Source organism: Camelus dromedarius, chromosome 10 (genome assembly GCF_036321535.1).
Source record: "Camelus dromedarius isolate mCamDro1 chromosome 10, mCamDro1.pat, whole genome shotgun sequence".
Lineage (NCBI taxonomy): Eukaryota > Metazoa > Chordata > Mammalia > Artiodactyla > Camelidae > Camelus > Camelus dromedarius.
This window is the reverse complement of record NC_087445.1, coordinates 7,993,889-8,021,150: the sequence shown is the minus strand read 5'-3', so window position 1 is coordinate 8,021,150 and position 27,262 is coordinate 7,993,889. Positions and strand designations below refer to the sequence as shown.

General features: G+C 40.7%; 1 protein-coding gene across 2 annotated transcripts in view; it reads right to left on the bottom strand.

Moving 5' to 3' along the window:
• The window catches only part of APTX (aprataxin), an 80,435-nt gene that overhangs the window by 6,540 nt on the left and 46,633 nt on the right, over nucleotides 1–27,262 (bottom strand). The gene's annotated exons all lie outside the window — the stretch shown is intronic.

Sequence of the window (27,262 nt, the reverse complement as noted above, 5' to 3'; positions counted from 1 at the left end):
AACATGGATGAACCTTGACTATCACACGAAGTGAAAGAAGCCAGTCATAGAAGACTCCATTTATATAATTCCATTAACATGAAATGTCCCGAGTAGATAAATCTATACATACACAAAGTAGATTAATGTTTGCTTAGGGGTGGGTGGGGGGAGGTGGAATTGGAGGGTGATAGCTATAAGGTATGGGGTTTAAGCCATCTGTTTAAAGTTATCAGAGAGTTGTCAAAATAACCAGGCTATAAAGGGCCAAAATCCCAAAGAACAGGGAAGCTCACTAAAGTGAGTCCAATATTCTGTTTACCTCTTTTTTCCTCAGGGAAATGTTTCTTAGGGTGATAGGTGTTGTAAGGGGCCGGGATAGGAGGGAAGGAGGGAGGGTGAGAGTGGTGAGAAACCAGGCAGAGAATGGATGCTAGCAGCAAACATAGTCATAATCTCACAGACTTGGGGAGGGAAAATAAAAGGTGGGGCCTACAAAGACAGTCAGGACTTAAACAGTCAAGGCTCCTGAAGAGGGGAGGCTTAGGAGAGACAGCCTGGCATTCAACGATTTTCTTTCAAGATTAATAAAACTGGCCATCCTTTTTAGCAAGATCAATCAAGAAAAAAAGAGGAAAAGTACAGATTACCAATAACAGAAGTAAAAATGGAGGCCTCACTACAGAGCCTGCAAACATCAGAGATACCAATGGAATTTTAGAACATTTTTAAGACAATAAACTTGAAATTTTAGATAAAATGGACAAACTCCTAGAAGAATAAAACTTAACCAAAACTGATATATAGGAAGAAATATAAAATGTAAACAATGCTTAAGCCATTAAAGAAACTAAATCTATCATTTTAAAATCTTTCCACAGAGGAATCTCCAGAGCCTGTTGGTTTCACTGATGAATTCTTCCATTTAAGGAACACCAATACTAAGAAAACCTCTCTCAGAGAAGACGATCTATAACTAAGTGAATTTATCAAATTTACCAATAAACAAGGTCAATATACAACAAAAATAAAATACCAAAAATAAACTGTAAGAAAATGAGATTTGAAAAATGAGGTAATAGTAACTCTCACCCCCTCTCCTCAATGGAGCTCAGATCTAATTTTTTAAATGATCATCTGATGATGAATTTAACACCTTGGAGGAAGTCATAAGGTCTATATTTGAGTAACTAGACTCCTTTTTATCCAACAAACATGAACACATGCATGTCTTTCTTTTAGACAGGCCTTCAAAACAAATCTTCTGGCATTTAGCTGCAAGGAAACCCAACATCCCAGGTGCCACAATAGTTCCAGGCACGTCTGCCTGAGCTCCAGGAAGCTAAGTCATACACCTGATACAATCCACAAGCTCACTTCCAGTTTATTTTCAAGGGGAACCCTTGTTTTGGGGACACTGATTCTGTAAGGAGACCTTCCTTGGGCCTGGCTGGAGAACCTCCAGAAATGTCAACAAAAGGGTAAGGACCAGAGGTCAAGAAGCCTGGCTGGTGAGCCTCACAATTTGATGGAGAATCTGTTCTAAAGACTATTAACACTTCCCTACTACCACTGCATCGATGCTTGTTTGCAAATATGATTATAACAAGTACAACAAAGGGTTATTAATACCCTTAGTATCTAAGGAACATACAAATATCAATCCAAAAGACCTCTAAGACCCAAAATATAAGTAGGCAACAATCCTGAACAGAATTTACAGAAAAAATATTAATACAAATATCCAATAACCATCTGAAAAGTATTGGCCTGGGGTAGAAATCAAAATTAAAGTTAAAGTGAGTTACCTGTTTTTACAAACATACTAGCAGAGATTTTTTAAATAATAATTTTCACACACACACACAAGAGAGATGGGCACCCTTGTATCTGCTGGTGGTGTGTTAATATATCTTCAAAATCCGTGAAAGCTTAACAGAAAGAGATCCGAACAAGGCTAATTCTAATCTAAATGCTGTAAAGAAACAAATGCTGTGGGGATGGGGGTTAATATATCCTAGCCCACCTCATGTCTAAATAAGTTAAAAAAGCTTTTACTTGAAATAAGTACTGCCCTCTGGCTACAGCAAATAAGACTACTATCTTCCTTTATGCTGTTGACCTGGTGTTTCTATCAGGAATCAGGAATGACCTGACTGGAGAGCTAAATCTACTGGAAAACTATGTTAGAAAGAAGAGTTTGGTAGAACATATTTCAGCATTCAGATTGACAATGTACTCTCAATACAGCCCTCCAACACACACACACATGCACATGTAGTTTCTGAAATTGTTTCTTCCCTTTATTTTCAAAACTTTTCAAAGTTTTTCCTTTCAATCCTCTAACTTCTTTTTGGCCAGTTTTCCCTCCCTGTCAGCTAGTTTTCCTCTGTCTGCCCCTTAACCACCCCAAAAGTTTCATATTCTTGCGTCTGTTCTCTTTAAGGTTTATACCTTCTTGCCGAGTGGTCTCAGACTCTACTATTGCTTCAAGAAGCATCTCTGTGCTAACAACTTTCAAATCCATTATCTCCAAACCTGTGTGAACTTTCCTCACAAATACTAGATCCATGTCTCTTGTATTGCCTTCAAATGTACATGTCTAAAATGGAATTTTCCTTTCTTACCCTATATCATCCACTTTTTATCCTGTATTTATTCACTCCAACAAATAGCTACCCAGGGTCAGCCACTGTTGACCACTTATTCTTCCAAATTAGATACTTGTGAATCAACTCCATTCTTCTCAGCCCTTCTCCTGCTCAGGTTAACCATGTCTTCTAACTTAGGTCCCTTAAAATCTGCCCTTTTCTTCAACCCCACCAACACTTCAGCCCCAGTTCTCATCATCTTTCGCCAGGATGCCTGCAGCAACCTCCTATATGTTTTCCCTGCTGGTGAAGTCAGTCCACTTTCCACACAGTTGGCAGAATTAAATTCCTAAAAAAGTAAATCAGGCCGTGTCACTCCCTGTTCTTAAAAGCCTTCATAGCTCATAGCAATGGTGGGGTCTGTGGACCAACTGCACTGGAATCAGCTGGGGAGCTCATTAAGCTGTCGCTTTCTGAGCCCCAGATCGACTGCAACCATCTCCTTGGAGAGGAGGCCTAAGAATCCCCACTTTTTAACAAGCTCCCCAGGTGATTCTTGTGCCCACTAAAGGTGGAGACAACTTCCTGAGGCAGAAAATACAAGGTGCTCCACTCTATACTGTGGGTCCTCCAGGCCCAGCTGATCTCAGCTCCCTCCACTCTATACCGTGCACCCTACACATCAGTCACACTGCGCTTGTTACTCTTGTCTAGACACTTCAAGGTCTCCTACACCTCCATGCCTTTCTCTATACACCACTCCTCTGCCTCCTTCGCCAAGCAAAACCTGATCTACCTTCCTCTGAGAACACTTCCCTGACCACCACTCCCTGCTTCATCAGCTCTGCTTACAATGTAAAGTTCTATTAGAAAAAACTGTTTTTTCATGATCAGGAAAAACAACCTTTACCATGCAAGCCAGGCCTGCCTCTGAAATTTAGTTTCTAACCTTGTAACAAGTTAGCTCAACAGAAAACTCCTTATTTTAGCTGCCTACATTCCTCAGACAATTATAATTTGATGTAATGCTCTACTGTCACTGGGATGATTAATTTTCTATGTCAACTTGACTGGGCCTTAGGGTGCCCAGACACTTGGACAAACATTATTTTGGGTGTACCTGTGAAGGTGTTTCTGGGTGAGATTAACATTTGAATTGGGAGACTGAGTAAAGCAGATTGCCCTTCTCAACGTGGGTGGGCCTCACCCAATCAACTGAAGAAATGAACAGAACAAGGAGGCTGAGTAAGAGGGAGTTCCTCCTGCCTGAGTTTTTGAGCCGGGACATTTGCCTTCTTCTGGCCTTTGGACTCAGACTGAAACATCAACTCTTTCTGGGTCTGGAGCCTGTCTGCTTTCAGACTGGAATTTACATTCAGCTTTCCTGGTTCTCAGGCCTATGGACACAGACTGGAACTACATATTGGCTCTCCTGGGTCTCCAGCTTGCAACATGAAGATCTTGGGGCCTCTCAGCCTCCATAATCACATAATCCAATTCCTTACAATAAGTAATGTTTGTTTGCTTGTATATATATTCACATCCTGTTGGTTCTGTTTCTCTGGAGAACCATGACTAATACAGTCACAAAGTGACTATATTCTCCCCCACTGAAAACCTCATCCATTATATTAAATGCTCCACTGAAACAGTGCTAGACACAACGTGAGTGTGCTGCTGATGCCCAAGTGTGTATCACTTCCCTGAGTTCCACACTCATGGACCCCACTGTCTGCCTCACATCTCAACTGAGTTATCACAGAAATAACTCAAATTGAACATATTCAAAACAGAACTCCTGATTTTGCCCCCAAACCAGGTTATGCCCAGTCTTCACTGTCTCAAAAGGTGGATCCTCATTCATCCCTTTACTCAAGCCAAATTCAACACCCATTTATGACAAAAACTCTCACCAAAGTGGGTATAGAGGGAACATATCTCAACATAATAAAAGCTATTTGTGACAAACCTACAGCCAGCATAGTACTGAATGGTGAAAGACTCAAAAGCTTCCCACTAAAATTTCGGACAAGACAAGGCTGCCCATTTACTCAGGCCAAAATCTAGAGCAATCTCAATCCTCTCTTTATCTCATTTCCCCTCATGCAGCTAATAAGCAAGTCTTGTTGATTCTACTTCAGCGTGAACACGTAACACCACCTCCACTAGCTTCCTCCTGGACCAGGCCACCATCATCTCTCACGCAAATGTTTGCAATAGCCTCCCAGATAGTCTCTGCTTCCACTCTTACCTTCTGCAGGCTAGTCTCCATAGAGTAGCCAGTGGGAACTAGAATTAGACATTTTAAAAGGTGGCATAACTCCCTGCTCAAAACTTCCAGCAGCTCCACAATCTCGCTTGGGGAACAAATTCAAATTTCTACTAACTCATCCATGGCTACCATCTCTAGCTTCTTCTCTGACCAGTCCCCTGCCACTCACCCCCACCATTGCTATATCTCCCCAACCATGTACAAGTCTTCTACAGTATCACTGGCTCTTTCTCAAACAGATCAAGTTTTTTCCTACCTCTGGCCTTGGAGTTTGCTGTTTCCTTTCCTGAAATGCTCTCTGTATGGCTCACTCCCTCTCATCATTCAGGTATCTGCTCAGACGTCACCTCCTCAGAGAGACCTTTCTTCCCCGGCCTTCCTAGCATGGGCTACCACATTAATCCACTTCAGAGCACTCACCACTACCTGATGGTACTTTATTCACTGAATTGGTTGTTGACTCTCTCCCTCCACTAAAATATAAACCTCTTGAGGTCAGAGAATTTGTTTTTCCTGTATATCTTCATATCCAGGGTACCTGGAACACAGTATGTGCACAATAAATAAATAAATGGGGAGATTCTTCTTGTATGTAGTACCAAAAAAAAAAAAATCAGTGTTCGTAAACTATTATGTAACCTCTTATGAGACAAGGAAATTATATAATTCATCCTGTTTCCCCTTTTCTTAACTTCCAGGAAGCCCAATTCTAAATTTTGTATTCAAACTCAACAACTTAGCTTAAATTGGGTTTCCTTTTCAATTATCTCTCTATTACATGGACCTTGATCTTTTATCATTGTTGCAACATTCTATAGAGCTATCTTTTATTATAAACCATCTTGATTCTTTTGTGTAGGCAGACTACAAAAATTAATACAATCTTGTCCTCTGCTGGTTTTTTTGACTCATATACGTTAATACTGTCTCTCTAACATGACTAAGCTTCCTGAAAGCATACCTATATATAATTGCCCTTCATATGCCCTCAAGCACATATAAAGGGGTAGAACTTATATTTGCTCAATAACATTCTTAATGCACTGATTTCTGCAATGATTGACTGATTGATCAACAGCATGACCTGACTTTAGTTACAAGTGAATAAGCTAGGGTCTAGAAAAAAATTGTCATCTCCCTTTCAAAAAGTGGACAAAGATTTGTTAGAAGGGAGAGAGCAGGAGTTATGTGATATAAAAGAGAACTCAACTTGGTGAGTTGGACCAGGAGGACACCACAGGCACAGCTAAACTGGATGCAAAGCTTAGTGCAGAAAACATAGAAGAAACATCCAAGAAAATGCCCCAGAAACCTGGTGGAGAGAAAGTGAAATAAGGGAGGGAAACAAGCTTGGGGATGCCTCGAGGTTAGCCTTCAAGAAAGGCGAAAGGTATTGATCCAAATCTTGCTGGAGAAATAATGAAGACCCCTTGGCAGAATGGATGGGGTAGAGGGGAGATGGATAAATCTGGTATTAAAGGGATGGGAGCAGTCGAGGGCTTTGTCATTAACACTGCTTGAGAACTGCCTGGAGGTGAGGACCCAAGAGACATCCCTGTGGGGTCTAGACTGAGCTTTGAGACAAGACAAGGAAAAGAGAGAGAGGGAGAGGTAAATTCTGAAACAAACCTGGCAGGTCTACCCCCTCACCCTGAACTCTTGACGTTTAGCAAAAAGCCCAGCACTACCCGTGAAGCCAGCAGGCAGGAGTGGATGTTGGCCCCACTGGCATCTGTCCAGCCACCCGGCACTCCACGTCTTTACAAAACCCTTTGGCAGCAGCTTCAGTGCTAGACAGGTGCAAGGTTGTGAGTTTCTTTAGGGATTTCCCCACCCCCACAGGCCTCCTGAATCTGCAGTTTGCATTCCTCACACTGGGAGAGGGCCCAAGATCCCCTCTTAAATAGGATGGAAAAACAAAAAACGAAAAGCTGACATTCCACATCCATAGCCTCTGTTTCAGCACCCAGAGCCTTCTAATGGATACTCTGCTCACACTTTAATGTCTACATAGGGGCCCAGAAATAGCAGGGACAAAATGTGAAGTTTCATCTGAAAATTGTGCCAAATAACTGCATGTTAGTCAGAGTAACTTACATAATATACCAGGGTTTTTGTGGGGGTTTTTAGTGCTCTCCAAGTACAGTTCTCCACTGCTGAGATACTTACCTATTCCAGAGCAGGAAACAGATGGTAGGGCTAGTTTCAGCATGTGAGGGAGAGCACTTTAGCTTAGAGAACTTTTTGTCCTAACATGGGACCAAACCTAAAACCACTGGCATCTTCAAAATCTCTGGTGAACATTCATTAAATGAGGCATTTTTGGCCCCACAAAGAAATCAGGCTACCCTGATGCAAGAGCTGAGCGGTCACTCATAAATCTAATTGGTATATGCAGGCCCAATGAAGTAGCAAGATTTTTTTTCCCCTTAATGGAGGCATTGAGGATTGAACCCAGGACCTTGTACACACCAAGCCCACACTCTACCACTGAACTATAGCCCCACCCCATAAAATGGAATAAATTCACAATGAATCTTGGAAGAAATGGTCCGCTAACAGCTTCCACTCCTGTCTACACCTGCAGAGGCACAGCCAGATCCATACGAGAGCCCACCAACATCAAAGCACGTGCTCACTGAATACTTACCATCTTCCAAGCACTATGCTTACACCATCATCTCATGTAAGCCTTCCAACAACCCTGCAAGGTTGTACCACTATCACCCCATTTCACAGATGAAGAAACTCATCAAGGTTAAGCCTTCACCGAGTTGGTGGAGCTGGTACTTGGACCCACATGTTCTGACTCAAGAACTCCCATTCTTAGCCTCTAAGCTAAGAATCCCAGGGATGGCATAGGGCCAGTGAGGAGAGATGCCAAAATGAGGCACACCGTCCCACACAACTGCCTCTGAAGCAAAGGAAATGGTTGCAGCTTAACAGGGAAAATGGCGTTCACATCAGAGGCAGAGGAGATGGGACCTCTTGAAGCTCTAACTCTGAATATGAGTGGCTTTGTTTGCTAAATTAAATTACAGGATCAGCTAAAGCTAAAGTATTGTAGCAATAATTTTCACTTTAATCTAGTTTATAATATTTCAAGTTTCTGCCTAAAAAAACCCAACATTTAGGCTTAAGAAAAAAACTTCCAAATGATTTCTGGGGCGATGAAACATTTAAAAAACCTTACCAACTGATCTCAATGCAGAGATACTTTTAAAACAAAAACTCTAACCTCTGGATCTTGGCTCCCTGCAGAACACCGCCCCCCTCCTCCACCAACACACACACACACATACACTACACAAACAATGCACTTACACCACAAGCAAACACACACAGTACATACCAGAAACACACACATCCCACACCACACACACACCACAGGACACACTTACTCCTTACGAAAAACTACACCATAAATACACACATATACATAACACATATATACCCAACTCACAAACCACACACCCACCATATATACACACATATACCACAAGGCACCCTACCACAAGAATCACACACACAATACACGCTCCATACACTGACAGTAAACTGGCATGTGCTTGCTTGCCTGTGTTTGTGATCCCCTTTCTGCATCGATTAATGGTATAATTGTACCTTTCTTTTTCAATTTGAAAAGTACAGCTCTGTAGGGGCAATTGTTTTAAATTTGAGAACGCCCAAATTAAATAACAATTTTAGTTAATTTTATAGTCAAAAATGCAGTTTACATTAGTGAAAAAAAAAAAAAAGCATGGGGCTTCTAAAATCTTCCTCTTAAGCTTACTGAGTCACCTCAGTTTTAAAGTTTTGGATCTACCATTAGGGGAAAAAGGAAATCTATTCTGTAATCTGGCACATTCTTATGAAGAGTCTCTTACTGTGACTCATGCCATGGATGCTTTGCTCAAATGTAAAAGAAAATAACCAGACTAACATGTGAGGAGAATTTCAATGATGGGAGAGAGGCTGCTGGGGTCAATCAAGCCTTTCCCACCCTCCGCTGACTTGGGGCTCCTCGGAGTGCCCACATAAGGCTCAAAACAGCATTCTCACAGAATAGAGAAGAACTTCATAGGACAGAAAAAAAGAAACAAAAGAGAGGATTTTTCTACTGGCCCTTATCTACACTCCCTTTGTCCACTGAAAAACACTCTTTTAAACCTAACAGCCTAGCCTCTATTTCTTTTATTCTAATTAAAAACCTTATGGCCAAACACAAGTGGCCTCAACTGCTTCAAGCTTAGCCCTGGAGAGGGCGAATGCTGGAGAGGAAGGGAAAAGAAGGAGTCAAGGAAGTTAATTGATGGGAGATGAGGTTGAGTAGGTTTCTCAAAGAGGAGGGGTGGGCGGAAAGTGGGTGGGAAAAGTACAGGGTCGAGGAAAGCGGGTGATGCACGTAACTCAGAAGTGTCTGCTTAATTCTCAACATAACATGTGCCAAGTTAAGTTTACACTAAATCCATTTTGTACATTTCCTTGATGAGTTTGGTTTACATTGCAATTTGGGGTTATCTATGACCATGTAATTATCTCAGCCCAGTATTACTGCATTGTGTTTAAGTTTCAGAGGGCAAAACCATCAAGAACTTTAAATCTACTATTGTAGAAGAAGTGAGGTGTAAGTTTTTTTTATAAATGGTGGTTACTACCTGCCTTTAAGGAAGGTCTTGGAAGTTTACTGTGAATCACTATGACACTGAACAATATTTGAGCCATTTCTCTTCATAAAAACCACTATTAAAATAATATAATTTATCTAAACAATATTCCCTAAGTGCCAGAGACAATAATTAAACAAAGAGTTTATTGTACGCTATAGGAAAGGAACTAACAGGATTTTTTTAGGACTAGAAAAATTCTTATCTTCTCCTTGGATGTCAAGAGCTGGAGAATAGTTCAATCAAAGCCAAATGCATTTGTCTTGGAGATTTTTCTTAAACCTTTAAAATCTAACTCACAGGTACTTTACTGCTAAGTTGACTTCTGTTCTTAAAGGGGAAAAATCCTATTTCTGTTCTTATAATTTTCTTTCTTTCTAAAGGAGATTTATGTGGTTTTCTAACAGCACAGTTGACATAATTTGAAAATAACACATTTTCAAGGTACAGATAATTTTCAAGCTCTGTAATCTATTACAGAGCATTAAACTTAGAGAACTATTTCCGTCATTTAACAAAATTCACATACCCCTGAATAGAAAAACAGAAAATGAGAAATCAATTCTCTTACAAATGTTAAGTTTTAAAATGAAGACAAGGATATCCAATATTACAACGATTATTTAACATTGCCTTGAATATTTTGGCAAATGGGAGTGGGATGAAGGCAATAAAAAGCAACAAGTATAACTATCAGAAAAGAGAAAGAATTAGGTAGATGTGATAGTCTACCTAAAAACTTTAGGAGGGTATAGCTCAATGGTAGAGTGCATGCTCAGCATGCACGAGGTCCTGAGTTCAATCCCCACTGACTCTATTAAAAAAAAAAATTTAGCAAGAGGGAAATAGCTCAGTGGAATGCTTAGCTTGCACAAGATCCTGGGTTCAATCCCCAGTTATCTCTATTCAAAAAGAAAATGAAAAAAAAAAAAAAAGGCAGTGTAACTCTCATGTTAAAGGAAATCAATTATTGAAAGTATGTGTTCACATGTGCAATGTTAAAAATGATCATTTTAAAAAAACTTTAGAAATCAATCAGAAGTAATTAGAACTAATAAGACTATTAGTTATGAAACAAATTACTCAAGTTACTAACTTTCCTTTATATTAGCAATATATCAAAAATGTGGTGAAAAACGTAAACTGCACTCCAATACAAGAGGATCTCTTTACATATAAAGAATAATCACTAGGAATAAACTTAAGAAATAGATTGAAAAAAATTACAAAACTATGCTGTAAGTCATAAAGGAAGATTTGAATCAAACTATTTCCAGGGAAGTGCAAGAGTTGTAAACCAAAGTCCACCCAGTGAGACTTCATTCAAGACTAAAAACAGTGACTTAGTGATGCCCAAACCTAGGAAACCAGGCTTCCCACAGGATTCTAGTCATCAGTCACTGGACGATGGGGAAGACCTTATGTCAAAAGGCACCAGCAGGTCCATCTGTCACTATGTTTTAGTGGTAATGAGACTGCACGCAAAACAATACAGTCAAGTGGAGTTGGGCTGTCTCCACAGATTGCCAGGTTTCCTGGGGTAGGACTATGTTACTCTGTATGAGTGAAAGTAACGCTTGCCACTGTAAAGATAAACCCATTTTCTCAATAGCTGAATAAAATGCTTATTTAAAAGTCCAGTCATCCTGGGATAAGGAGAAAGGAGAGAAACCAGGTTGATGGGGAACCTTGCCATCTTCAACACACAGCTTTTCAGGTTGCCCTGAACATCAATGTCCCAACAGCAGATGGGAGGAAATGGAGAAGGACGTTGTTTACGAGCCAGATCTGAATGAGGCGCCCTTCACTTCTGCTCACACTCCCTGGATACAACTCAGTCTCATAGCCAACCTAACTGCAAGGGAGCCCGAGAAAGGCTTCCTGACTCTGACTAAAAGAATGGACAACTTGGTTTACTATCAATAAAGAAAAGACTTGCCCGATTGTCTTCTTCATATAACTGCAGCTTGCCCTTTAAACATTTAATTTTTTAATTTTACACGTATTGATGAAACTTTTCCCAAAATGCATAACGATTTTCCTGTTTCGAGAGAGAGCAATAATGAGACTTTTCCTATGGCTCAGGACCTTCACGACTAACATCAGCTCTCTTCTGGGAACTGTCATCAGGAACACTTGAGGAATTACTGATCCTTTCCCTCTATACCAAAATGCTCTGGATCACTATCCTTTTTTTAAATCCTGGGGTCTTTTGAAATGTCTTTTCTGAATCCTTCCTCCGAATAGAATGGCACCAGTCGCTTCCTGCTGTTATCAGCACACAGGCAGTTCATTTCCCCTCTAATGTCTTGCTTCTACTAAGGGTTTATACTAAAGTATAAAAATTGAGTGTGAAGTAAAAGCAGAAAGTTGGCTCAGACTAAGACTCACTTCTGAACAAAGACTGTGCACTTCTATCACCTGGACTTGCTAGCAGTGACTTTGGTTTTCCAATGTCTTTCAATTTTATTTTTCTCTCAAGTTTTTACTGCTTTTAGCAGTTATAAAAAAAAAACCAATTATGTTGGCCTAGGATATGATCCTGGGGGAAAAAAAAAACAAAATTATGTCTCAAAGAGAATCACTTTAGAAATAGTTCTACCTGTGAAGAAAACTATATCATAAAAAATAACAAAACCAGAATAACAACCAACAAGGAAAGAGGTCTACAAAATATTCTTAGGTAGAAAAAAGCAAGCTGTAAAATGACATTTGTGGTGCAACCCCATTTTGTGAAAAAAAGAAAAAAAGCATATGTTTGTATATGCATAGGAAAAGTCTTTTAAGAAATCAGGAGTTGTTTTCTCTAAGGGGTAGAATTACCGAGAACTTTTACTTACAATGTCATTTATTTATGTGTTTGAGTTATAAGAAGCAGATTTTTTGGTAAGCATAAAAAACAATAAAATGAATTCTAAAATAAAATTCATGCTGTTTTCTCAGAATACAAGCTCCCGGAAGACATGGATAACAGATGAGCACTCCTCTACATACTACCTGCTGCCACAAATAAAGGGATTCTTAACAAACACTGACTTTTATAGACTGAAAAATATAGACAAACTAGTTTTGCACTCAGAGTCAATCTCATAGACAGGGCAATTTCCAAGAAAGAGTTGATGACTTTCCCCTTGGAAGACTTCTGCCTGGAAATCTTCTGGAGACCGTATGAAGCAGAGTTTCAAGAGCCCATCAAAGCCCTGGCAAGCATATGCTAACCAGAGCCACACTGTGACCTATACTAGACTCACGATGGAAACGCACTCAGCTGGGAAAGAATTCTGGGTAAGTACACAGTGTCATAAAGGCTTCCAGAATCTACTTCACTTTTCTAACAAAATGGCTGATCATGCAGTGTGTGAAACCAACATGCACATAGAAGGTTTTTGCCTCTTGGTGTATGCTGAGGGGATCCCACAAGACACCTTCTGCTCAGAATTTCTCACTACCCGGCATGAAACTCATTAAAACACACACCAGGATTAAGGCATGAACTCCAGAATACTCCAGTTTAAATGAAAATATATTCACTAGAAAAGTAATGTATCATTTAACTATTGTCCCCAAAATGCTGCTTAACAGATTGACCCAAAACCAAAAGGTGTGCAACAAGAAGCAGTTATTCTCATTTTCATAAGTCTGCATATATGATGGGACAGTTCAGCCTCATGCCATGGGTGTGTGCACTGGTTGGGGCAGCTATGCTCCACAAGTCATCCTTCTTCTGGGAATAGTGGAGAATCTAGGGTATGTTCCCGACAATGCAGAAGTACAAGAGGGCAAGCCAAAACCCAAGGGTATATTTGAAACCTCTGCTATCATCATGTCCACTAACATCCCAATGACCAAAGCAAATCACAGGGTCAGTTCCAACATCAGTGGGACAGAAATTTGTACGACTTCTAGCAAGAAGAACCACAGTCATCTGTCTAGCATACATGAGGTCCTGGGTTTGATTCCCAGCACCTCATCAAAAAAAAATAAACAAATAAACCTAATTACACACACACACACACACACACACACACATACACACACACACACACACACACACAATCTGATGTAGAGAGGAACCACAGAATCACATGGCAGAGGGTGGGAACACAAGGAAGACTGAAGAACTGGGAACAATAACATAATCTCCCAAAAGTAACATGAATTCACTATTAACCAATAATATAGTAACATTTCTGTTTTTATACTTAGCCAGTCTGAAAAGGAGGACACTAAGGAAATAGGACAGGAGGAAGGAGGAAAAGTTGGATCTAAAAATGTGTAGCATTCTAGACATTGCCTATGAGGGAGGAAGGGCTGGAGGAGGTGCCACAGTGGAGGTGTCTGGAAGAGAACATAATAAAACAGAACACCCTCATGAGTGAAATTCACTGCTGAAAACTCAGAATTGAAGAAAAACAAGATAAGACAAGAGGAAGATATGGTTACATGAGCATAAAAGAAAATCCTAGAGAAAGACAAGTTTTAAGAAACCTGCCCAGAGGAATGAAACTGTTCAGGCACAATGTGTTTCTCCACTTGAAACTGGTATTTCACAGATGACCATTCCTGGTCTATTACCTATGGCTTATGATTCATAATCTGAAGAGACTGCAAATTCCTATGAGAATCTCTCTGTAAGAATCATTTCTACAAGAAAAACAAGTGTGTGTGTGTGTGTGTGTGTGTGTGTGTGTGTTCAGATTTATTTTCAAACCAGGCAGATCAGAAACTTCCTAGAATTTGAGCCTTGAACACAGGAATACAAAACTGGCAAGAGCTCACTCATCCTTCTGGTTGTCCTGATGAGGCTATGTCATGATTAATGCTTCCCAGATTCTCAGAGTTGCCCTGTATTCGTGACCCCCCTAAAGATCCCTTTTGCACATTTCCTCCAACTCTGTGAACCATCCTTTGATCATATATATATATATATTTTGCTTAAATGAGTTAAAGTTTATTTCAAATTATAAGTCAAATAATTGAATTCAGAGAACTGTACTAGGTACAGGTCTATTTCCTATGTTCAATCCTGCAAGGAGACGAGAGAGAAGGAGAGAGAGCACTAAAGATGCCTTGAAGCAAATAACAAGGGATGCCATCACTCAAGAACCTAGTATCTAAAATCATTTCATGAAAATCACTGTTACTATAGCAACCCTTCAGTGTGCATTCAGTGATTTTATATCAACACTTTAATGTAACACAACTGTATTTGGCCTTGATTCCTTTCTAAATACAGATTTTGTCTCATAAAATTTATCAGAGCTGACCAACCAAGTAAATTTACTGTTTCCTCTAAAATTTCTATTGAAATGACACTATAAAGAAAAGCCCATGTTTGACCTCCCACCACCACCACCACCATCATTCTATACACATACACACACTCATAGTATCCACAAGAGCCCCAGCTCCTGTCACCAGAATCTGTTCTAATGACCCAATATGGTTAATATCCCTCTCATTAAATGATAAATTAAAAACCATCAAAGTAATGAGATTTCTAAATAAAATATGACAAGTTGGAGAGAAAGTTCATCTGGAAGAGTAACTGTGTAAGAGCCAACAAAATGCTGAAGAAGAAGAACACTAGTCAGACAAGCCATGACCATAGGGAAAGCCAAGGTGAATGACAGCAAAGTAACGCACGCAGCCCAGGGAGGGAGAGCCCTAGGGACAGGTGTACCCTTTCCACATCACTTTGAGCTACACAACAGCACTTCATTATCTGCACCCAAAACAAGTTCAGGCAAACTTTGATCAGCAAACTGTTTCCAAGGCCATATGGGACCACTGAGCACCATTAATGTGCTACATGATTCTGAGATTCCATGTCTCATTAATTCAGAAATGAGCTGCACAGAAAATAAATAAAAGAGGAAATAAAGAGGTGAATCCACACATACTGGGGTCAACAATGTTTTCACATCTTCAAAGAACTGAGAGAAAGTTAAGTTAAATCCAGTAATAAAAAGAAATAGATTCTACATACACAGGGTCCAAAGGATCAAAAAGAGGAAGTACAAAGAACAAGCCTTAACTAAGCTGCAATCCTTCCAACCTCAGCAAGGCCTGGAAAGGGTGACACTGGGCAGCAAAGAATGGGAGAGTGAAGAGTAGGGAAAGGACAAAGATTCTGTGATTAAAGAAACAGAGTTGGACACTCATGTTGGTTTGCCTCAACTTCACAGGAATATCCTACGAGCTTGGCTGAAGTGGAAGTAGGGAAAAGAAAGGAGGAAAAGTGGGATAAAATGGAGAAGAAAAAGAATTTTTAAATTCTACAAAATCATATTAATGAAAATTATGGTATGAGTTTAGTAATAGATGGCTCAACAGAAGTAGAAAAGGGAGTCCATGACAGACTCCTGTGTGTGTTAGGATTTAGCTCACCTTAAGTGTGGCATTTCAAGTGAATAAGATATAAAGGCTTGTTTAATAAGTGAGTTGGGGTATTCAGTTAAAAATTGAAAAAACAAAGATGGATCCCTACCTCACATCATGCCACAAAATAAATGCCAGTTATAATAAAGACCTTAAGTCAAAAACAAAAGTATGTAAGTACCAAAAGAAAATATACGAATGTATGAATGAGGATGGCCTACTTAAGCAAAATATAAAATCCAGAAACAATAAAGGAAAAAGAAAGAATGCCCAATTTGGCTTCATAATTTTAAACCTCTGTATGATGAGAGATAACATAAACAAAGTTGAAAGATTTAAAGGTCTAAATTTATAAAGTATTTGCAAAATAAGTAACAAATATGTCAAGAACAAAAAGAGAAGCAATCCAATTTTTCCTGTGTACAAAGGAACACTGGCAGAAACTATTTAAAATTTCTCATTTTCATTCTGTGCTGCTTCTGTAAAATTTTATTATTTAATTGGGCATGTAGTTACACAAAATAAAGCTTATAATTCACAACCTCCCTTAAAGCTTAGTCACCTGTGGCATGTGACTGAATTCTGGCCAGGGAGGTATAGAGAAGGGTCATGAAAGAGCTTCCAGGAATTTTCTTAATAGCCACTAGGTATGGGTCCTTGACTCTCCATCTTACTGCCCAAAGTGCAGATGCTTCTGTCTTGGACCTGAGATCAAGGTGAGAAGTTGGATTTGAACAGGAAGAGTGACCCCCTTATCCTGTGGAAGAAAGTCAAGACCTGTATGCATGTAGACGAGTGGCAGTAAGAGGGACGGAAAGTGAGCAACATAATGCTTATTGGCCTCAGTCTTTTGATGAGGTAGCAGAAAACAGTCAGTTAAGAGTAAGGGAAGTGAGAACATAAGGACAGTGGTACTGAAATGGAATAGTTGTTGAAGACAATGAAGGAGGAACCTGACAACAGCCAACTGACAAAATGAAAGGGGAGTGCTGAGAGCCCAGCAAGGGTTCAAGGCCATAGATATGCAGGGGTGCCAATCTGTAAGGTTTATTGCAAGACGTACTGATTTTTTTTCTAACATTGATTAACTAATCCAAAGACAGGAGTAGAGGAAGCAAACTGTGGCACTGATCCTGGGTTAGGATACAGTAGAGTGGGGATTAGCAGTAGGATAAAAGTAAAAGAGGGTCTCTGTGGGAGAATATTTTAGGTGATCAAACATGACGTTCGTGGAGAAGAAAGCAAGCCCAGGATGGGGTTGTTAAACTGGGAGGAAGTGGAAAGAGCACGGGACTGGAAATCTTGACAATGCTAAAAAACAGAGAGTGGAAATGAAGCTATGAAAAAGCTGAGGGCTGGGATCAAGAAACTTAGTTTTACTTGAGTCTTCTAAGATGGAGGTGTTCTAAAAGAAGGCAAGTTCCAGAATATGACCACACAACAGACAAGAAGTGTAACACAGTGGTTAAAAGCATTCTCTTTGCAGTCAGAGAGAATTTCTGTTATTGATTTTATTATTTATCTCACTTAGCCTTGGTTTCTTCATCACACCTAGTTCATAAGATTGTTGTAGGGATTAAAATACAGAGTTTTGTTCAGTGCCCAGGACATACCAAGCTCTCAATAATTGAGTTTTAACATTGTAAATCAAACTACACTTCAATAAAAAATAAGAATTTAAAAAAATAAATAAAAATAAATTTTAAATAACTGACAGTTTTTAAAAAGAAAAAAAACACACAGGTGCCCTACTATTCTGCCTACTATTAGTGAAGATGGACCTTATTGGGTAGAAAAATGTACTACCTTTAATAATGATGCTAACTTTGCCTATGGGCAGTAAACATTTCCAAATTGTAAGCAAATGCCTAATTAAAAAAACAAGTAAATAGCTTAATCCACTTCATTTTCCTTGATTGAAAATATCGGAGAATGAGTGCTTGTTATGGTGAGCAGTACTTCTGGAGGGTGTGCCTATTACAAATTAATTAAGTCATAAAGCACAGTAGAAGCTCAGACCCTTCAACTAAGCCAATATTTTGAAAAGAAGGAAGAATTATTTTTAAATGAAAGAAAAAAGAACCTATTTGCAGATAACCAGTTAAAAACAATAATAAGTAAAGACAACAGAGCTACTGTGCCTGGAGATGGAAGAATTATTCTTGGTAAAGTTGGAGAGGACATCAGAGTTACCTAGTGCAGTCAGCATGTTACTGTCAGAGAGCTTCCCCTACTCCATACGCCCTTATCAGCCCTCGCTCATCCTGCAAATTATTACCTGAAGTATGGGAAATGTATGCTTGTATATCAAAGATATAAAATAAACCACTTTAGCAGAATCCCTTACGATGCAGCTGGAGAACAGGTATAGCCCCTTATCATGGGCTAAAGGAGTAACTGCAGGCTTGTTATCTGTTATGCTTGAGGGCACATGGTTTGCTCTGTGATATACTAAAATCCATTTAACTCAAATGGCTTTAGGCCACACAGCTAAAAGGCAATGCCTGATGTCCAGTGCTTAGTACATAGTAGGTACTCAATGAATGTTAATATCCATTTGCTTATTTATGCAGCCAACATTTACTGAGTGCCTAATATGTGCCAAACATTGTTCTATTATTAAAAATAGAGCAAACACATTTTTAAATTTTGTCTTTATTTTGGCGGTTTTTTTGCATTATAAAAGTAATACATGATTGTTGCAAAAAGTGAAATAACACAAAGCTGTATCAAGCTTTCTTTATGGTCAGATATGGGATCAAATAGTTTAAATGTTCCATGAACATATGGGGGGAGTACATCTTCTCTATTCAAATATGAGGGTCCTTCTTCTCTATACATGAGTGCACACCTGGGTGCTTATATGCACGTGTGCACGCACACACACACACACACACACATTTACTTATTGTAGTGTTCAGTTCCTATATGTCCTTATTATCTGCCTCCTGGAGATGTCTAATTTTAATATCTACATATTAAAATTTCTCACTATAATTATTTTATTTATTTCACCAGTCAATAAAAATTAAAATGAAAGAATCACACAATGAGTTGAAAAGCAAGAGCTAAAATCCTTTGTTAAGCACCAAATGAATCAGAAAAAACATTAAACAATTTCTGTCAATAGAACTGTCTATAGCTAAGTACACTGTGAATTAAGTCACAAGATTTTTTTTTTCTTCAGAAAAATTCTTTTCCTGTCAATGTCTAATTAAATCCCTCAAGCACAAGAACTACATATCAGATCATTTACTTATTCCCAGTCTGCGAGTCATAATTATTTCCCTTGGCTCATTGTTAATGTGGGCTTTTGTATGGTTGAAAATGACTATGCAATTAGGTAATTCTGTTAAAAAGACAAAAATTAGGTTTTTCTCTCCAGAAACAGAAGCCATATGAATACAGTGATGAGAGACTAAAAAGCAATTCAGAAACACTTTTAATTATAATACAATGTCCAAAGTATCTGCCTGCATTGTTCATCTTTAAGGTCTGTTGCTTTTCATTTTGGTAACTCCTCCTTGGATTTTAAAGGAGAGGACAATGTGAAAAACACAATTACATTATGTGTAGAGAGTAGCCCCATCCAGGAAGCAATGAGCCACAGAAGGAGAGAGGATGCCCTGTCGACCATCTTTGCTATTAGTCACACTGGTTTAAAACCTCACAAGTTTTCTGGGGATAGAACACACGGAAAACAGGAGGGAAGGACCCAGAGGGCAGATACTATGATAATGATAGGGGTTTACAATTATACAAAATGTTTACTTTCCTTACAGGCACAACAACTGAGTTAGGATGTTAATCTGCTCCTGGCCAAGGGACTGGGAGTTCAATCTTGAAGTTTACTGTTGCTCCGAACCTTTGTGAAGTGAATTCACCTAAACTGTCACCTAAAGTGTTTTTCTACTTTAAAACATAATAGTTTCAATACTATACAGTGCAGGTTTATGATACAAATGCCCGAAACTATTTGAGAACCAAGATGGAAAGCCCAGAACATATGTATATTCTTATAGTCACTGAACTATTAGAACATTAGGGAGATTCTGTAACTAATAGGAAGGAAGAAAGAATGACTCAAAGTAGGAGATTCAGCTGAAGTTCTTCAGTATCATAAATCTCCACTGTATAGTATTTGGAAAACTAAAATTGGGTTCTTCCTATCCTTGGAAATTCCATGCCCCAGTGCCCTCCAGATAACAAAGTCATGTTGGTAACTGCTGCACATTTCTTAGGGTTGCCATCTAGTGAAGGATAAGTAGAATCAAGTGAATCATGTTCAATCTCAGAGGAACATAGGCTGCTTTACTGACCTTGATAACCATCTGAATGAGACTTGAGACCTATTTGAATTTGCCATGAGAAAAGTTCAAACAAGTTATCTCTTTTGAAATTTTCTTCTTTTAATGTAAAACATTTTAATAAGTCAAAACCAAATAAAGTATTTTTAGATATCTTAACTCTGCCATATACTTATATTTTGGTTGTCATTTCTCCACATTATTTGATCTTTCATTGATTTGACACCAGTCTGTGCTTTATCTTGTGGTGTTAGCTTCTAAAAAACAGATCAACTTATACATGGATTTATTTTCCCCCAAATTATTTTCTGGTTCATGATGTTAACATATTCAATAAATCCTTCTATAGTAAAATAATAATAATAATAATAGTTTATTAATTAATATAGAAACTACCACTGCTAGCTCTTATGTTTGGAGGGGGGGCTAAATTATTTCCTTTCTCAAAATTGTTTTGAACTAAAAGTAATTTGTTTTGTCAAGAATGCTATTTGGTCCTAAGGCACATTTGGCATCTACTAAAATAAATCTTACGCCTGCTGCCACTGAGGGAGGGGAGATGGAAAGGGCAGGAGGGCAGAGAGAACTAGCATGTTTTGTCATTCTTCACATCAGAAACAAGAATTCCATTGAATAGATTAGACCAATTCCACAAGAAAATTTCCTTTGAAAACAGCTATTTGCCATAATCACCATAGTTATTTACTGACCATCTACCAAGTGCTTTACCCTTATGATTTAACAGTAATCCTACGAGGTAGATGTATTGTGTCCTGTTTCACAGGTGAGAAATCCGAGAATCAGAGAAGTTAAACAACTTGCCAGTGTCACAGCTGCTAAGTGATAGACTTGGCATTTTAACTCCGCGACTTCAAAGCTTCTAGGGTTGTCATCCAGGATGTCGGTCCTTTGGGTTAACATGAGAGACTAAGAAAAATCAATACTGGCCATTGAGGATAGATACAGGTATTTCTTCAAGAGGTAATATTAAAATCACTTTTAGACGGGCAGCCCTAGAGCCCCAAGTATATTACAGGAACCTTCCTCACAGCCCAATGTCTGGGCGTCCAAGCACAGCCCCAGCAGGTCACTGGGGAGCTGCACTCACCCCTGCAATCCAGCTTGATGCCCTCATCCATCCAGGTGGAGCAGCAGCCAGCAGGCGAAGTCTTTGTTGTCCAGATCTTGCCAGGCCCAGGTCCCTGTGACGAGCAAGCAGCTCCTGCTCTCTGAGACGGTCTCTCTGAGCCTTCCATGACTTCAAGCCCCAGGGGTGTCCTCACACCACCACTACCACCATCACTACCACCCTCCAACCAGCCCAACTAGTCCCCAGCACAAACCTCTCATGAGGGTGCCTCGAAGTCTCCAGTGGGCTCCTGGGGAAGGGCCTGGGGCTTACCCTCCTCTATCCCTAGCCATCTGGAACCCAGGACTCCTTCCAGGGGTCACCATCTCTCTTCTCCACCTTCTATGGCTCAAGCCCCTATGGGCAGCCTCTGACACCCAAGGATGCCACAGAGCCCTAGGGGCACTCTCACGATGAGGATCCCAGGGCAGCTCCTGCAGCTCCTGCCCCCAACTCAGTACAGAGACCTAGCTCAGCTCTCTCAGCCCATCTCCACAGGAAGAGAAAGGAGGGAAAAGTCAGGCAAGAGCTTCACAGGGGCTGGAGCCACAGCCCCTGGACCCTTCCCCCTCCCACCCACCTCTGCCCCCTCCTGGAGGGGTGCAGTCCACATCTGCCTGGTACTTTCTCCCAGGCAGGCCAGTGTATTCCACCTCGCTGCTGTGGGGAAGGAATGTAAATTAAAACCCAAAGTGCCAAGCCCTGTGTCCAACACTTTAGATACTTTATTTCACTTACTTCTTACAGTTTTAACCCTTGATTTTACCTCGAAGGAAACTGAGGCTCCAAAAAGCCAGCCAGAGCAGGGAGGATCCAAACAGATCCAGACATGCTGGGTCTCTGATCTTCGGCCCTTTCCACCTCCCCTCGCTCAGTGGCAGCAGATGTTTTACTGGAGTAAGTCATTTTTCAGCTGTACTTTCAGTTGGGAAGCACATACTTTTATGAAGGGGGCTGAGGGAAGGGGACATCCAAATAAGATGTCCCAGCCTTCAAGAGTCACTGCCTTCACCTTATGGTCATTCGCAGCTTGCCTTCCAACATACTGTGACTGAAAGTCAAGGCTCAGTAACCAACTTGAAGGAGATGTTCTGTGTGGATACGGGAGGAGGTACCTGGACGTGAGGGAAGAGCTCCAGCTTCTGATTCCTATCCTCCACCCCCTACCCTGGTCTGAGAAAGAATTACCCTGAGTTGTAAATTCCTCAAGTAAAGTGAAACTAAGCCCACCTACCTTATGGCATTGCTGCCAAGGTCGGTGACTGTCACAAAGGGAGCCTCGGTACTGTTTATTTAATGCCTCCCTCTATACCCAGCAGACCGTACTTCCTAGGCCCCAGCAGGAGGAAGAAAATCTCACCTTGAAGGAACCAGTTTCTAGGTCTCATGGTAAACCCAGCATGAGAAATCCTTTTGTCCCCAAAGACCCCCCCTGTCCTAACTGCTCACCCACACACCTAACACTCCCTATGCCCATCTCCCTTTCACAAACGAGTTCCCATCTCTTTCTCAAAGAGGGGACACCACTCTGGTGTTCTTCCCACCACCAGGAACTGGAAAACAAGCTCTGCCTTTACAGAAAGAACACTATGCTCAGCAGGTCAGCCTGGCAAACTGGAGTTCCAAAATGATGAAAAGATTCCTGGAGGGTTTTGCGGTGTTTTGGAGAGTGCCTCTGGGCAGATCACACACCATGACAACTTCTTTCCAAATTGTGACGATTCAATCACGTCTTCTACAAAGGACTGACTTTTTACAACTAACATCAGTGGTAGCTGCCCTTGCTCAATTTCCCCCAAATCTTGACGTGAGTTTGGGATTGTGTTACAGAGACAAATGCATAGCTTTCTGAACACTGCTTCCATTCCATGGCACCTGTGAACCAGCAGCCAGGCACAGGCAGGAGGTGAGCAGGCCCCTGCTGATGGTTATGCTGGAGTTGGAAATGCTTTTTGCACACTGAGCCCAAGGAAGGCAGAAGCTTCCATAAACCCATCCCCACCAGCTGTCAAAGGCAGAAAAACAAACAGCTGAAGGAGGAGTGGAGGTCTCACACTCTAGACTCCCTAATTTACATGACTTTCTGCTAGCAATTGTATTGTTTTCCCTTGAAATTCTTCTCTCTAATCAGTTTCTCATTATCAGGGAAGTGGGACAGCAAGAGCGAAAGAAAGAGATGCTTACTTCATACTAAAAATTTTCCCATCAGGTACTGCTTTAAATCCTTTAACTAATCCTTTAAATAATTCATATGCAAAAAAAAAAAAAAAAAAGATCTAGACACAGACCTTACCCTTGTCACAAAAATGAATCAAAATGGATCATAGATTTAAATGTAAGATACAAAACTATACAACTCCAAGAGGATAACATGGGAGAAAATCTAGGCAACAATGAGTTTGGGTGGGGCAGGGGCAAGGGATGAGTTGTACTTCATTAAAATTAAAAATCCTTTAACTGAGGACAAAATTTTTTGTTGTACAAATAGAACTGAAATGCAAGTTCCTATCTGAAAGAGATAACACTGAAATTTAAATTCATACCAAAGTATAAAAGACTAATGGCAGATCCTTGCCTAGGTCACACGGTTTCGGTTTCATTGTTATGATGCAAGTAAGGAGAAAGGAGATGAGAGCACCCAAGTATAACTACTCATTTACAAGAAATGAGGAAGAAAAAACATGTGTGACATGTACAAGGAATAGAGCCTTATCCTAGGGATAAACACACCACTTCCACTTAGCATCCTGAACATATGCATTCTCTAATGGACACGAGGAAACCCCATGGTTCAGGTCTTAAAATCAGATTAAAATTTCCTTGTTAACAACAGCCAAGGTAGTCTCCATAAATCTCAGGTCCGAACCAGCAATTAATTCATAGTAATAAATATTCTCATGATTTTTAAGGTTCAATTATTAATAAAAAAAGATATTTTAATATTAAAGTATATAAACTCAGTATTTGACTCAATTTAGAAAAATAAAAAAAGAAATAAAGGCAAAAACAAAAAGATTATAAATCCATGAAAGTAAATAACAAACGCAAGAACTACTTTTCCAAAAATTAACACTTCATAAGTATTCAGCAAACATAATCAAGAAAAGGACGGAGAAGATGGCGGAGTAGAAGGACGCTCGCAGGTCACCCTCTCCCACAAATACACCAAGACCCACATCTACAGACCCACTCAGCCAACCAGAGCACCTGCGGAACTCCCACAGAACATCGCCCTCTTCAAAAGATAAAGACGACAAAAATCTGGTAGGAGAAAAGGAAAAAAGAAAGAACAAAAGGCAAAGCAGCGCGGGACGGGTCCCCCGGGGAGGGAGCGACAAAGGAGGACTGGCGCTCGCTCGCTGGGTCTCCCCTCTCCAACTGAGAGGCCAGCGGGACGGAGGGGGAGCCTCTGAGGCTTGGATCTGTACAGAGCAGCCCTTGACTAACAGAACTAAGTTAAACGGGCACAGAGCGTCCCCCCGACACCCAGCCTGAGACGCGGCCGGCAGCGGCGGGCAGGGCCAGGCTGCACAAGCCGGGCGGAGGACGGGGGCGGCTGCACAGAGGCAGCCCCGAGGGCACGCAAGGGGCTGCACGCTGTGACTGTGGGTGCACAGGGCAGAACAACCTGGGCCCTCCATAAAACAGCAAGGTTGATGTGCTCTCGGGGGAAGGGTGCACACCCCCATCTCTGAAAACCCGCGGAAAGTTTTCGGGGGAAGAGGGGCGGGGCTCAGGGACAGCCGCCATATCCTCCTAGCTGAGCACTCAGGCGGGGGCGGGGCGAAACCCGCATCCGCACGGAAGGGCTTAGCCTCAAAGGCCAGACTGAGACTGGCCTGCAGCCCGGGGCAGATAGGATCCTTCCATCCTGGTCCCTCAGAGAACTTGCTCCACAAAGACAAACAAGGAGCTGGGTTTTGGCTCGGAGCAGGGACAGGGCTGTCCCGCGGTCTTCCCCGAGCCCACCTGCGGAGCGCGACCAGGGCAGAGCGCGCAGCCGCACAGAGAGCGGAGCTACCGGCGGCGCAGGTAGAGCGAGAGCGGCCCCCCACCTTTCGGGCAGGAACACAGCCCCTGACCGCGGTGCTGGGAGGGGGCACGACCCGCCCTCCTACCTGGCCAGTCTGCAACATCTGACTGCGGCATCCGGAAGGGCAGCCACCCGCCCGCCCACAGCAGAGAGCTGCACCTGACCCAGTGTTAAGAGGAGGCGCGATCGGCTTGCTGACAGGTGCTGGGAGCAGCACAGAAGAGGGCGCCAACGGAGGGCCTCTGAAAACAGCAAGCTGAGCTTCCAAAACAGGACGAAGACAGAAAGACTTCACATTAAAAACACACAGACTCCAGGAGAACACCGACAACCCCCCCCCCTTTTTTTTTAAATCTGTTTTTACCTGTTCTATTTTCTATTACTCTCTTAATCTTTACTTCTTAATTCATTTCCATTTCTCTTCGGTTTTGATGTCCTGCTATTGATTAGACACAGGTTTCAAATACATCTGTTCATCTCCCCCCCCCCCCTTTTTTGTAAAGGTTTTAAAAGGACGTCTCAACCCGATTAATACTCTGCTTCAACTCACTCTTCTATTATTCATTATACACTGTTTTCAAACCCTCTTTCTCCCTTCTTTTAAAATTCTTTCTCTCTCTTTTTTCTTTCTTTCCTAAGTTCTATTCCTAAATAGGCATCAGATAAAATCCTTAAAGACCAAAATAAACAACTGATACTCCATAAACCACAGTGCCAAAGAGGTATGAGCAAGATGAAGAAGCAGAAAAACCTTTCCCAATTAAAAGAACAAGAGAAATCCCCTGAAAGAAAGATCAACAAAATAGACATCGATAGCCTACTAGATCAAGATTTCAAAAAAGGAGTGATCGAATTGCTGAAGGAATTAAAAGAGATAGTGTTTAGAGATATAAAATATGTCAAAAATGAAATTGAAGCTATAAAGAAGAGCCAAGTAGAATGGGTAAACTCATTGACAGAGATGAGGAATGATCTAATAGCTGTGCAAAGCCAACTAGATAATGCAGAGGAATGAATTAGTGATCTAGAAGACTGGGCAATAGAAAGCACCCATTCAGAAGAACTACAAGATAAGCAAATAAAAAATAATGAAAATAGCATAAGGGACCTATGGGATAATATAAAGCGTCCCAATCTTCGCATAATAGGGGTCCCAGAAGGAGAAGAAAGATCAAAGGGCATTGAAAAGGTTTTTGAAGAAATCATGACTGAAAACTTCCCAAACTTAAAGAAGGAATCAGATATCCAAGTACAGGAAGCTCAGAGGGTCCCAAAAAGGAAGAACCCAAATAGACCCACACCAAGACATATCATAATCAAGATGGCCAGAGTCAAGGATAAAGAAATGATTCTAAAGGCAGCAAGAGAAAAGCAAAGAGTAAGTTACAAGGGAACCCCCATAAGGCTCTCAGCTGATTTCTCTACACAAACACTACAGGCCAGCAGGGACTGGCAAGATATATTAAAAGCCCTGAATGAAAAAAAGATGCAGCCTAGGATCCTTTATCCAGCAAGGCTATCCTTGAGGATAGAAGGAGAAATAAAGAGTTTCACAGACAAAAAAAAAAAAAAAAAAAAAAGCTGCAGGAGTTTAGCAACACTAAACCCATGCTAAAAGAAATATTGAAAGGGCTATTCTAAATAGAAAAGCAGCAGGATGCTACAGAAATGAGAAACACACAACTGGAAAGGTGGTAACTCATGAATTACAAATAAAATAAACATGAAATTATAAAAGAAGACATACAAATTACTGAGAGTGGGAGAGGGAGGCAGGGAAATACAGGATTTTTTTTTCTTTCTTTTTAAAATTTTTTTAACAGTAGGATGGGTTTGAGATTATGTTACTATCAGTTTAATAAAAACAGTTATAGTAATGGGTTGATAGATTTACAAAAAAGGG